This window comes from Rhinatrema bivittatum, chromosome 12 (assembly GCF_901001135.1).
Source record: "Rhinatrema bivittatum chromosome 12, aRhiBiv1.1, whole genome shotgun sequence".
NCBI classification, from domain to species: Eukaryota; Metazoa; Chordata; class Amphibia; order Gymnophiona; family Rhinatrematidae; genus Rhinatrema; species Rhinatrema bivittatum.
This window is the reverse complement of record NC_042626.1, coordinates 720,998-736,246: the sequence shown is the minus strand read 5'-3', so window position 1 is coordinate 736,246 and position 15,249 is coordinate 720,998.

Here is a 15,249-nt window from a genome sequence, read left to right as displayed (position 1 = left end):
TCTCTGGGATATGTGGTCCTTCTCATTCTGTGTATAATTATGTAGCTTCTCCTCTCTGGGATATGTGCTCCTTCTCATTCTGTGTATAATTATGTAGTCTTTCTCACTCTCTGGGATATGTGCTCCTCCTCACTTTTGTGTGTGTGATATGCTCATATAATGGCTGTGTGTGTGTATAAGAATCATTTTTCCAATCTCTAACTTTCCTGTGCTAATACCTGTTCATGATGAGAGACAGAGATCTCTAATTGTGCAGAATGCGGCTATAGAAATGGTCCAAGGTTTCTAACTGATTCAGTTAGTGAATGCACAATAATGTGACTAATTCTGTAAATGTTTCTTGCTTTTGGAATTGTTTAGTCTAAGCTGCCCCTCTTTTATCCTTGGGGATATGAGAAATAATTGGATTTTCCTATCTGTCTTATTTGTAAAGTGCTTGCTTGTGCTTTCCTTAGGAGCCTTTGATGGAGGAATACAGTATTGCCACCCAGGTCTGGAAGCTGAGCTCCTGTGACATGTGTGAATTAGCTCGCAACAGTGTGCTCATGAGTGGTTTCTCTCTCCAAGGTAAAACAATGCTCCATGTCTGGGTCTGGGTCCGTGGTGCACAGCATATCCAGTATCCACATCATTACTCACCTGCATGCAGGTACATATAGTTTGCTTGCTTACTTAGGGAATGCAATAGGGAAATCAGAATAAGTCCCAGCATGCAATGGGGTAAAACCAGGACTGGATCAACCTGTCTTGAAAATTTGGAGCCAGTTGGCAACAGTAGATCATGACAATCTCAGGAAATTCTTAGAAAAAGCCACTCAATCTTATACTCAGGAAAAGAAAATTAAAACTTGACTCAAGGAAGTACCTGCTGACCTCCAAGGGTTATGTCCAGACTCTGAGAAAGTGAGGGCAATGCAGCAAATACCCACATCTGTAAATGGAAAGTCACTGCAATGGCTATTAGTATTTATTATCTACTTAGCAAAATGTCTTCCTTCTTTATCAGTTGCCTGTGAACCTGTTAGATGATTGTACAGGTAGCCATGGACTTGGCTACCTCAACATAACATAGCTGTCAAGCACATCAAGTATTTGCTCTGCTGAAATACCCTGATGTACAAGGTGACATCCCCAGCAACACTGGACATTGAGCAGCAATCAGATCCTTATCTCCAGCTGAAGGGAAGTACACGCAGATTGAAAAAGAGGGTCTAGCAATTGTATTTGCTTGTGAGAAATTTACCAAACTGACCATGACTGAGGTCATTTAAAAAATCGAAACTGCTTGCAAGAAAATGTCTGCAATGTATGCTCCTGTGGCTGCGGTGCTACCATCAAGATAAAGGGAAAAGAAACGAATCCTGCAGATAACTACAACTACACAGTGAAGAGGGAGTCTAGTATGAGGGCCTCAGCCTGCTGGAACCAAATGAAACGCACAGACATTGAAAGTATCAATTAAGTTGATTAGGTTCCCATCTCACAGCAGGGCGTATTGGATAAAGCGCTACAGACTTTGTTGCTTTACAAGGGTGGCCAAATATCCCTGAAAAGGCCCTGAGGTGACCATGATGAGCTTAAATCGAATCATCATACCTGAAGCCATGAGGAGGGAACCTTATGATAGGAACATCACTGCCACTCAGGGGTGTAATATAGTGGCCAAATATTATTAATAATATAAAACTGTGAGGCAGCGGCAGTAAACTTGGAAGATACACAGAATCCCCAAGGTAGGAACTGCCTTATCACTCAGATTTTGGGAGATAGACGAGCTATCAGACACCTATGTGGTCACAGAAATTGAGAACATAATGCAGAACATCAGCAGGCTGTAGATTTGTAGGGTGTGTCCTCCATACAATGGGAAAGCTGAATCTCTTGATGACAAGAAGACAAGCGGCAAGACAAATGCTACTGAAGGCAGGACCTGCAGGTGTATGTGGAGCCAGTCGGCTATTAAAACCAGAAGTTATGAACAGAATCACAGACCAGGGAGTCTGCAGCTGCACCCTGGGACCAGAACAGATCCAGCCCTTGCAAGAAGGCAACATGAGGAGCAGATCAGCTGATGGGCAAATGAAATTGTAGACTCATCCGTATTTACCACCCTGTATAAACCGAGGACACTCTGCAAGGAAACGGAAAAGGACGTCCGCATCAAATGCAGATGAAATGGAATCCAGAGGGCCTGCAACCCTGCCAGGGGAAGATGCCACAAATATGAAAGAAGCCCGCCATCTTCCACACTCAGCTACATTAAACCTCTTCGGAGATTCAAGGACTCGCCTCTTCTTAAAATGCGCGCTTCTCTTTCTTGCATACAAAGTTATTGGGACCTTGGCAAGCAGAAGGTGTGGAGCACTGAGCCCTCACTGCAGCCACTGGACATTTGTTCTGGTAAATGTTCCGTGCCCGGTGCCATCAAATGAAGTTATCCACGTGTGTGACTCACTCTTTCTCCTCCCTCCCTCCCTTTCAGTGTATTCTTCCCACCCCCTCGCTTCACTTTCTTTACATCATGCTGTTCTGCACCTATGGCATCAGAAGAGAGAAACCTTCTGACCCATCGGTCTGAGAGAGAGATTCATTAGTGGCGTCACTGGATGCTTCCTTGACTCTTGCTTCAGAGAGTGGAGGGGTAAGATCTTGGTTAGTACCTGGACACTTTTGGAAGGCTGAATGCTTCACTATAGATGTGCACTCGTTAGGGTATTTGGTTAATGGGCTGTCGGCTCTATGCTGATGACATACAAATTCATATTGTTGTTTATTGTTTTGTGGGCGACCTATTATGTGTGGTTTTATGTTTCGGCAGTAGGGGTATATATATTTTTGAAATAATTTATGAATTGGGATCAAAGCAAGATCCTAAGATGCAATAATTTGTAACTTGTTTGCGGGAAAGTTAAAAATGGATGTTTTTTTAACGGATTGACCATAAAGGTGAGATGATATGGGTTCATAAAACATCTGTTAGGTTGTAGGTCAGGCTAAAACTTTGGAAAGGATACTAGCTGTCTCTCCATGACATCCCAGATTAACAGTATAGTGACAGTCTCCTATGCCCATCTCTCAGCGATCTCTCTGGCTACAGTAGGCAAGGCCCTGGGGTTACTGTAAAGCTTTATATGTTAGGGTAAATAAGAGTCTCATAGTTTGGCTTTGGTATTTTTAGAATAGGGCTGCAGGTTTGCTTCTGGGATTAGGTCCTAGCACTCCAGCACTAAAAAAAACTGTATTGGCTGCCTGTTGAGCATCGAATCTCTTTGGAGTCTTTCAGAGCTGCAGAGGGACATGAATTTATGGGATGTTGCCAATATATCAAACTCTATAAAGCAGAGGGCTTGCATTTAGAAGATAATTTAATTATCTTTTCTGGGGCAAAGAGTGTTGCCAAGCACAAATGTGCTTTCTCTGGAATTCACTTACTAAAGACCCAAGAGTAATCACTGACTAAATGAGGTTCTGAAGGGGCTGATGCAGTGTTTACTTCTTTGATTGCGTTGCTTTTCGTTGTTTATTGGAAGACTTTGGAATGAAGCTTCCGTCCTCTCTCTTCTCTGTCCTCCTGCCCTTCTGCAGGTGAAGAGTTACTGGCTGGGGCCCCACTACCTCGAGGAGGGACCAGAGGGGAATGATATCCGTCGCACCAATGTGCCAGATATTCGTGTGGCCTATCGCTTTGAAACCTTATGTGAAGAGCTAACCCTGATCACGCAGGCGCTGCGCACCGAGGACCTGCAGGTTATTCCAGAAGAGGACTCTCTGAGCATGACCTCGACTCAGGATTCACAGTGAGGCGGACGGGACACCAGGCAGAGCACTGTGATATCCAAGGGAAGATGACTGTGATAGGGAGGGTGGTGCACTGATATTAGGGTACCATCAGAGGACAGGGAGCCTGGGGGAAGTGTACCCTGGTGTGGGGGTGGGGGAATGGACTGGGGAGAAGAAGGGGACCCTGGTGTTGAGGGTCTGAGGGAGGTGACTCTGATAGGGAGCTTGGTTCCCTTATATATAGGGATTTCAATTTACTTTTATAATAATAGATGATGATATTTATGTTAGTTTTAAATTTTAAGGCTATATTTTAATTACATGTGCTGTTGCCTTTTTATTATTTTGTGTTGTTTAATTGCTTAAAATATTTACTCTAAGTATTACTGAATGATGACACAAGAAAGCTCTGTGCTGGACTCTCACAAATCAAGCATTTGTCTTTGCTGCAATGTGTGAAGCCTGAAACGAGTGCCCTGCTGCGTGCATGTGAAGCAGGAGTCCTGGCCCTGTTCACAGAGTCGTGAATCCATAGAGCCACTTCCCTGCCATCTCTGAGTAGGTTTCTGATTTCAGCTGCTGATTGCACTCTCACTGCATTTATCCTGAAAGCTCATCTCTGTGTAATGGGCATAAGAGGCTCTCTTGGAATGTCACGTTTACTTTTATTTTCTTTGTAATTGTTCTTGTATTGAAATGGGACTTTCTGATAGCCAGGGAAATTTCCCTGTGACATCACAGCTGGCCCTTGGGCACACTGGAGGGAGATAGCTGGAGTTACTGTAGAACAAAATCCCTTTTCGTAATTCCCATACTAGCCATTTAGTAAGAAAACTCTTGGTTCTGCTTACCTTGTGTGTGACAGTTTCCTGTACCTGCTTCTGCCTTGCTTCTCTATTGGTGTCCGGCCATCTTTAGACGTTGCTAGTACTGTCAGGTTATAAATTCATTTTACTTGGAAAATGTGCATGTTTCGCTCTGGGGCAGCTGCACCCCTCCCCCAGGAGAGGTGGCAGTGAGGGGCTTGTACGTTTGGGAATGAGCTCCTTGCATTCCCTTGCCATGTGGTCCTAGTCTCAGCCTCCTCCCTATGCACTGTGCTGGCATCAGCAAGGAAGCTGCACCTGGATTGCTGGGAGGAGCTTGGTTTCATCCGGAACAAACAGAGGTGCAGGGAATGCTTGGTGAATATGCGAAGTCCTCATCCTGTTTATTGGAGGCCAGCTCTCTCCTCCTATCCATAGGGGGGTTGAGTGTGACGCTTGCATGAGTGATCATGGCATAGATATAGATATAGATGTGATGCATGGGATCATAGTATGTGTAGATTTAGTACATACATGTGTACATATGTGTGGTGCATAGTGTGCGCAGGTATAGTACACACAGGTGAAGTATGTGCTTTATAAAGTGTGCATGCTGCATGCACATGCTCATGATATGTATACATGTGGTCATGATGTGTACTTGTATGCTGTGTATATGTATCTGGATATAGGAGCATGGTGCATGTATGTGGTAACAAAGTGAAACAAAACCAGAACCCCTGGTGATACTATGATTGATAAATTTGCAGTTCTGTAAATAAAGCTACATCTCGGAGACTAAGTAGAAAGGAAGGGGGCAGGGTGCTGTATGGAATGGGAGGTGATGTCTCGCAGGTGGGCGTGGCCAATGAGTGGCAGCTGGGAGATGTCTTTAGCACCGTGCACAGGGAAGGCTGGATGGGCCCATTGGTCTTTTCCTGACGTTTCTCCCAGCTCAGCTCCTGCTTATTCTGCCCCTGTAGCTCTTCAGTAGCTTGGAGTTGTTGCCACTTCTGCCCTTGATTGTCGATGATCCACAGAAGGCAAATCACAGATCTTTAAACTATAACAGCTTGGCCAGGAAAAAATACAGTTCTTTACCTTTTCAGCTTCCTTGTCCCTTTTGGGGCAAGTCCTGGGGAGAGAGATTTGCCCAAGAATGAGGAGGATCCACCCACTGTCTTTGGAGGGGCCACTAGCCCAGCTCCTGAGGGCACCCACCACCTCCCACAGTTCCCAGGTGCTCTTCCATCAATCCTCTCCTGAGCCAGGAAGGAAGACATCTGCTGTCTCTGCATTCTCCTTTCCTTCGTGCTCAAGTTTCACGTTAATAAATACTTTATGGTAAAACAGGAGCCTTCATTTTATGAAAATGCATTGGCACTCATTTACTATTATACACAGGCAGACAAGACAACTCTAAATGTCCTAAGAAAAATGTATTTTTCTATGCAATAACCAAAATTAAGCAAAAGGCTCGTCTGTGCAGAGAATGCAGATAAATGTGACAAAAACAAGTTCTCCAGAGGAAGCATCTTTCCAACAAGCAAACATCTTTAGAAAATGATGATTGCAAAGCACAGAAGTTGGCAGGTCAATATTGAAAAGGATTTATCTTCACAACTTTTAAGATACCCAGACTCTGAGATTTAAATTTCCTGCCCTGCCCTGTGGCTGTGGCCTAAATGTATTCAGTGGTACCTGAGTAACCTGATCTGGAGGCTGCACTCATATGCACCTCTTTGATCTTCCTGCAACCAGAGCTGAACCTTGCTCTAAATTTCCAGCTTCAGCAAAACTCCCATAAAAAAAAAAAGGTTTTCAAATATGAGTTTGGTACACATAAGTGAAGATATGTGTGCTGCATGTGAGATCCCGCCTCAAGGAGCAGTGTTGGGACACGAAGGGGCTCCTTCAGCAAAGCTGAGACAGAGTCTGCCGTAGTCTGGAGGCGCTGGGCCCCACTGCTGGCTCTGAGTCGCTCACTCTCCCTGACCTCCAGTCTCATTCATTTGTGCAGTGTCTGCCACCTTCCTACCCGTGACCTCAGCTTCTGGTGCCGGGCAGCGTGTTCAAAGCCCACAAGCACACTGCCCTCTAAAAACAGCAGCGCTAGTGCCAGAGATCTGAGGGAGCAGTGGAGAGAAACAGAAATCTGCTGGGTGTAGAGGGACTTCGGGAGGGAAGGGGATGGCAGCACAGCACCCGCACCGTCATGCAAAGTGGTCACAGAGAGCAAAGTCCTCCGTCCAGCAGTATTTCGTCATGTTTGTATGTTCACTGGCATATATTGTAAAGAAGAGGCTGAGAAATAAAATCTGTATTCAATGTTTCTCATTCTGAGCAGAAGCAGTGTGTGCGTTTGTGTGTCTGATTTACTGACAACTTATTAAGCCAGATTTTTACGTAGGGACAAAGGCAGGCAGACCCAGAACACACTCAGTGACTAAGCTGTGCTCCCTGACTCTGAGCACTAAGCTCAGGGAGGTGAGTGAAGTTTTTACGCAGGTGAAATTGTCCTTACGGATGTCCTAGAAGTTTTTTTGCTGGTGCTATGATTTGTATTCGTGTGCTGTAAATATTTTAGTGAAGACATGTATGACAGAGAGAGAGAGGATGGATCAGCACTGATGGAAGTGGCTGACGGAGACTTTCAACGCTACCTTCAGGGACTGGAAAGCAGATCCTGAGAGCTCGGTACTGTATCCGCACTATGAAGAATGAGGCTAAATTTTATTTATTCATTTTTCTCATCCATGCAGTTTGAAAACATTAAACAATCAGCAAGACTTTTATGAGGAACTAGGCAATCTGATCACATCACATCACACCCTCTCTGATTTCACTGCATTGGCTGCTAGTACAATCCCTAATTTATTATAAAGTATTAACATTAATCTTCAGAATCATTCCAGTAACCCCGACACTACAAGCATGCACACCACAGAGAACCCTGAGAGCTCACACTAAAGGACTACGTACGAGATCGAGTGCTTCCCTAGTGAGGCCAAAGCTGTGGACTGCTCTACCTGAGACGTTACGATTGATACAGAAAGAGATTTAAATGTTAGCTGAAAACATGGCTATTCAAAGATGCGGACAACCTAACGTAAAAAAATCAGAACGTAGAGAACTAATAGCAAGAAGGACAAGAGATAGTAATGGAAGCATGAGTAATAAATTAATGATAGAGCATAAGAATCTTAGGACAACATACTGACGATGGAAGGGGGCGCTCCCCATTGCGGGACGAGATGTGTGTGCCCTTGCGGTGAGATGGAGCCTCGTCTGGGAGATGTGAAGACCAGGTCCCTGCTGATCTGCACAGCCACAGTGAGACCAACCACGCAAGGTTTGCTCTCTGAGTGGTCCTCCGACCACTCCAAGCCCTTTCGGACCTGCCGCTGGGTAACGGCAAAGGCGGCAGGCCGGACAGGAGGCAAGGGTGGACTGGAACCGAAGTTGAAACTCTGGTGCTGATGAAGCAGGAGTCAGATGATGTTGAAGATGGATTCAGACGAAGATCAGACTCAAACGAAGTGAGGATGAGACAAGTTAAAATCAGGATAAAACTCAGGATGGAGAAGACTCCGATAAGACTCCTACAGCCACAGCCGGGGAGGAGGCTGCAGTGGCCAGAACGGCTCTCAGGCTATCCACTGGAGCACTGCCCACTGGAGACTAGGCATAGCCGGAGTCGAGAGCATCAGAAGAATGATTAAGAGATGAGCCTCCAAAGCGAAGATCTAGGACGTCCAGGACAGAGTCCCCGGACACCCAGGACGGACAAAGCGGGACATCCAGAAGACTTCAGACCTAGGAGGTGACAGAAAGGAACATGGAGATCCTCGGCTTAAAGATGGAGAAGACGCACCAGTGCCCTACACACCCCAGCAGGGGTGGTCGCTGACCACTGGGTTGCAGCGCGCCGTACCAACCCAGCCGGGCTGGTCGCAGACCACGCTAGGATGGATCAAGCGAAGCCTTGGACATCTGGACAGGACGGACATCAAAACGAGACCGAGGTACATCAGGACTGGGACAAAGGAGACATCAGCAGAGACCAGGACAGATGACAACGACAAGGAGGGATCCCATGAAGATACAGGAAGCCAAGTAGGAGCAGGAACGCAGAGAAGTCCAAGAATGAACTAGCTCCTTGCGAAGGCGAAGTTGGAATGGCAACTGAGCCCTTTTGTAGGGCTGCACAGGAAACACCCATGTGATGACATCCAGGTGGAGCCAGAGGGACCACTCCCTGCTGGCCCTTTAAGACTGGACAAGAGGCACGGCCCCGCGCCTGAGGAAGAGAAGAGGTGCAGGACCCTGGACAGCGGTCATGCAGCCGCACAGGAACAGGAGAAGGGCCGCAGGCAGGCCCCGACGTGGGAGGCGGCTGAAGCAGGAAGCAGGCCTCGAGGTGAGCGACGGTGTCCAGCCGCGGAAGGAGGTCAAGGACGGCTCCTGCCACTCAGAAGGGTCCAGGGAGTCAGTGGCCTCCGTGCCACGGAGGTAAGAGGCTGCCCATAGCTCAACACCATGATGTGAAAATTATCATCTTCCCGTAATACTCGCCTGAAGTATTAAGATCTTTAGTTCATATGAATTAGAACATCACATTAGATGTATATTAATTCTTGTTTATGAATACTACCTCTGTAAACTGTCATTATCTGTTGATTTATAGTATGAATGTTACTTTTGTAAACTGTTATGATCTTTAAATAGAACAACAGTATATAAAATGCTTAAATAAATAAATCTTAATATAAAACATAACTGACCACAAAATAAATTCACAACACAGCAACCTTTTAAAATTCCTCAAATATCCTAAGCCATCTGATCCCAAAATCTGTAGAACCTTCCCCAGACTGACCACAAAACTAATAGATGAAGAAGTTGCTTTTGGCAGTGCCAAATGTTATAAGAAAGGTGAGATCAGTGCTGGATTTAGTTTATCACGGGCCTGCAAATAGTAAATACAAAACGTGACTGAGCTTCAAGTTTTACATTTTTTGCTTAAACTTGGTAGAGTTTCGGGCCTCAGCATGAGTGAGAGAGGATGGCAGCAAGCCTGGGAACCGGGGTGACTCACTGCCCCTGCCCCCTGAGGAGGCAGCACCGGAGCTTAGGCCTCCTGCTATGACCAACATGGGAGGGAGAGGAGCCAGCAGTAGCAGGAAGGGCTTCAGAGGGAGAGGGGGGTCCCTGGCAGGCTGGGACTGAAGGAAATAGACAACAGAGGGTTAAGATGGGGTTGGGAGAAAGGTGACAACTACTCCAACATCACTCCCTGTGGGCCAGAAAGGTTGCCTTGGGCCCTGTTGCAAAATACGACTGTTCAAAGTGTGGATACAAACAGGCCGATGCAATATCGGGCGCTCAGGTCAGCCGCCACTAAACCTGTGCTTGGATGCGCATTTTCAGTGTGCTACAGTTGTGCCTGATGCAATACTGGGATTAGTGCATCCAAAATGTGAATCCAAACCAGCCCGAGGCTAATAGCACTCATCACATGAAACTACCCTGCGAAGCCAAAAATTGCTGCACAGCCAAGGCACCTGTTTTAATGCAGCAAATCCCTCGTTTCCCTGGATCTCATCCTCTAAAGAAATTAATTCTATTCTGAAAAAAATGAAACCAGCAACCCACCCCTCTGACTCTATCCCTACCAAAGCACCGTTAACCATTCCACATATCATCGCCAAACCCTTAGCCAACATTATTAACTGCTCCCTCTCCTTGGCAAAGTCCCTGACACACGAAAACATGCTGTGGTCAAACCCCTCCTCAAAAAACCCACCCTTGACCCTAAGGATCCCTCCAACTATCGCCCTATTTCCAACCATAAAGAACTGATGCTTCTCACGGACACTATACCCGTTATCCAATTAGTTCCTTGATCATATGCTGGTTTCTTACCTCTCCTACCTTGCTCATGTCTATTCCATTGTTTTTTCTTTCAATATAACCCTGTTCAATTGTTCGATGTAATTCTAACCTTGGTTCACTGTAAACCGATGCGATATGTCCTTTCATGAACGTTGGTATAGAAAAAAGTATAAATAAATAAATAAGTAAACCTTCCCTTTATAGCTAAAATCATGGAAAAGGTGGTTAACGCCCAACTCATAGATTACCGGGACACCCACAACATTCTTCACCCGTCCCAATTTGGTTTCCGTAAGCATTTTAACACAGAAACTCTATTACTCGCCCTCTTAGACACCCTCCTTAAAGGCACAGACCGAGGTCAATGTTATATTCTTGCCCTCCTTGACATCTCCTCTGCTTTTGACACCATCAGCCACAACCTCCTCCTCTCTCGGCTATCAGACATAGATACATCAGGTACTGCCTACCTTTGGTTCAAATCCTACCAATAACCTGTAAAAATAGGAAACTTTGAATCCTCCCACATCCCCCTCTCCCAAGGCGACCCACAAGGCTCTTCTCTCTCATCCTCTCTCTTCAATATATACCTGTTACCTCTCTGCCATCTTCTCTCTCACCTAGGCCTCAAATTTTTCATATATGCCGATGATGTTCAAATCCCTTAACCCATTCAAGAATCCATTACCAATTCCTTAAAACACTGGGAGAAATGCCTCTCCTCCATAACCACCCTCCTCACGAACCTCCACCTATCACTCAACACTACTAAAACAGAGCTGCTCAGCATATCAAATCCACAGAATCCGAGGATTGCCCTCTCAAGCAACCCCTCTCTCAACTTGACCTCTACACAGCCATTTGTACGTGACCTTGGTGTCATGATTGACCAACAACTTAACTTCAAAAAACACATCAGCACAGTCCTTAAAAAAAAAAAAGCTCCATGTTATGAAGAAACTCAAACCCCTACTCCGTGCACAGGATCTCCGCACAGTCATACAAGCGACCATCTGCCCCAAAATGGACTATTGCAACACCCTTCTTCTGGGCCTTCCGTACACCACAATCAAACCACACAAACTAGGACTCCCACACATCGATAAGACCACTCCAGATACTTCAAAATACTGCAGCCAGAATACTGATGGGAAAAAAGAGGAGGGACCATATAACCGAAACTCTAGCAGACTTACATTGGTTACCTATCGAATACAGGATAAAATACAAGGCCTTATGCACCATACACAAATTAATATATGATAAAGAAGCAGACTGGCTAAACACAAGCTTACGAGTACACGTTCCACAAAGAAACCTCCGCTCAGCAAACAAGCACTACTAACAATCCCTTCAGTAAAGTCAGCAAAATTAACCCAAGTGAGAGAAAGGGCTTTATCATTGGCTGGGCCCATACTATGGAACACGATGCCCCCCGAACTCAGATTACAGAGTAATCTCAAAACTTTTAAGAAAAATTTAAAAACATGGCTCTTTAAAAAAGCCTTCACTAAAGAGTGTGGAGGGTAGAGAATGAAAGTACAGGGTAATGCAGATGAGAATGAATTTACTCAATTCTACATTTAAGAAGTAATATCTCAAAGAGATAGTAACTCAATAATATACCTTGGACTTGGCCAACATTACTCAAATAATGATTTTATTTATGAAATTGTAACCAAACTTTATTGGCACCTGTTAAATGTACGATATCCTACATTTACTTACCTTAGTCTATGTGCCTATTTGTAAACCGACGCGATGGGTATATAACTTAGCGACGGGTATAGAAAAGTTTTAAATATATAAATAAATAAACACTTCAAATGCTACAGAATGCTTTAGCCAGAACCTCACTAATTACCGTAAATCCGACCATATAACCCCTGTCCCTCAAAGATCTTCACTGACTCCCCATAACCCTCACGTTCCTCTTCAAAACTCTCAACATTATCCATTAAACACTACACATGCACAACTCCAACTGGCTTGAAGAGCCACTGCAGTTCATTCTCCACAATCGCCCCACTAGAACACTCTCACAAAGCAACTCTCCACACCCCCACCCCCACCCTTAAGAATGCTCACCTCACTGCACCAGAGAGCGAGCTCTGTCAGGTGCTGGAGCCCTTCCCACTGATCTCACAACTGAACCCCTGGACCCATCCCTTGGAATGCCCTTCCCACTGATCTCCGCACTGAGCCCTGGACCCACCCGTTGCAATGCCCTTTCCCACTGATCTCCGCACTGAGCCCTGAACCCACCCCTTGGAATGCCCTTCCCACTGATCTCCGCACTGAGCCCTGGACCCATCCCTTGGAATTGCCCTTCCCACTGATCTCCGCCTGAGCCCTGGACCCATCCCTTGGAATGCCCTTCCCACTGATCTCTGCACTGAGCCCTGGACCCACCCGTTGGAATGCCCTTCCCACTGATCTCACACTGAGCCCTGGACCCACCCGTTGGAATGCCCTGTCCCTTCCCACTGATCCTCCGCACTGAGCCCTGGACCCACCCGTTGGAATGCCCTTCCCACTGATCTCCGCACTGAGCCCTGGACCCACCCCGTTGGAATGCCCTTTCCCACTGATCTCCCGCACTGAGCCCTGAACCCACCCCTTGGAATGCCCTTCCCACTGATCTCCGCACTGAGCCCTGGACCCACCCGTTGGAATGCCCTTCCCACTGATCTCCGCACTGAGCCCTGGACCCCACCCGTTGGAATGCCCTTCCCACTGATCTCCGCACTGAGCCCTGGACCCACCCGTTGGAATGCCCTTCCCACTGATCTCCGCACTGAGCCCCCTGGACCCACCACCCGTTGAATGCCCTTCCCACTGATCTCCGCACTGAGCCCTGGACCCACCCGTTGGAATGCCCTTCCCACTGATCTCCCGCACTGAGCCCTGGACCCATCCCTTGGAATGCCCTTCCCACTGATCTCCGCCTGAGCCCTGGACCCACCCATTGGAATTCCCTTCCCACTGATTCTCCGCACTGAGACCTGGACCCACCCGTTGGAATGCCCTTCCCACTGATCTCCGCACTGAGCCCTGGACCCACCCGTTGGAATGCCCTTCCCACTGATCTCCGCACTGAGCCCTGGACCCAACCCGTTGGAATGCCCTTCCCACTGATCTCCGCACTGAGCCCTGGACCCATCCCTTGGAATGCCCTTCCCACTGATCTCACACTGAGCCCTGAACCCACCACTTGAATGCCCTTCCCACTGATCTCCGCACTGAGCCCTGGACCCACCCGTTGCAATGCCCTTCCCACTGATCTCCGCACTGAGCCCTGGACCCACCGTTGCAATGCCCTTCCCACTGATCTCCGCACTGAGCCCTGGACCCACCCGTTGGAATGCCCTTCCCACTGATCTCCGCACTGAACCCTGGACCCATCCCTTGGAATGCCCTTCCCACTGATCTCCGCACGGAGCCCTGGACCCACCCGTTGGAATGCCCTTTCCCACTGATCTCCGCACTGAGCCCTGGACCCTCCCGTTGAATGCCCTTCCACTGATCTCCGCACTGAGCCCTGGACCCACCCGTATGGAATGCCCTTCCCACTGATCTCCGCACTGAGCCCTGGACCCACCCGTTGGAATGCCCTTCCCACTGATCTCCGCACTGAGCCCTGGACCCATCCCTTGGAATGCCCTTCCCACTGATCTCCGCACTGAGCCCTGGACCCACCCGTTGGAATGCCCTTCCCACTGATCTCCGCACTGAGCCCTGGACCCCACCCGTTGGAATGCCCTTCCCACTGATCTCCGCACTGAGCCCTGGACCCACCCGTTGGAATGCCCTTCCCACTGATCTCCGCACTGAGCCCTGGACCCTCCCGTTGGAATGCCCTTCCCACTGATCTCCGCACTGAGCCCTGGACCCACCCGTTGGAATGCCCTTCCCACTGATCTCCGCACTGAGCCCTGGACCCACCCATTGGAATGCCCTTCCCACTGATCTCCGCACTGAGCCCTGGACCCACCCGTTGGAATGCCCTTCCCACTGATCTCCCGCACTGAGCCCTGGACCCACCCGTTGAATGCCCTTCCCACTGATCGCCGCACTGAGCCCTGGACCCACCCGTTGGAATGCCCTTCCCACTGATCTCCGCACTGAGCCCTGGACCCACCCGTTGGAATGCCCTTCCCACTGATCTCCGCACTGAGCCCTGGACCCACCCGTTGGAATGCCCTTCCCACTGATCTCCGCACTGAGCCCTGGACCCTCCCGTTGGAATGCCCTTCCCACTGATCTCCGCACTGAGCCCCTGGACCACCCGTTGGAATGCCCTTCCCACTGATCTCCGCAACTGAGCCCTGGACCCACCCGTTGGAATGCCCTTCCCATGATCCCGCACTGAGCCCTGGACCCATCCCTTGGAAATGCCCTTCCCACTGATCTCCGCACTGAGCCCTGGACCCTCCCGTTGGAATGCCCTTCCCACTGATCTCACACTGAGCCCTGGACCCATCCCTTGGAATGCCCTTCCCACTGATCTCCGCACAGAGCCCTGGACCCACCCGTTGCAATGCCCTTCCCACTGATCTCCGCACTGAGCCCTGGACCCACCCGTTGGAATGCCCTTCCCACTGATCCTCCGCACTGAGCCCTGGACCCATCCCTTGGAATGCCCTTCCCACTGATCCTCCGCACTGAGCCCTGGACCCTCCCGTTGGAATGCCCTTCCACTGATCTCACACTGAGCCCCTGGACCCTCCCGTTGAATGCCCTTCCCACTGATCTCCGCACTGAGCCC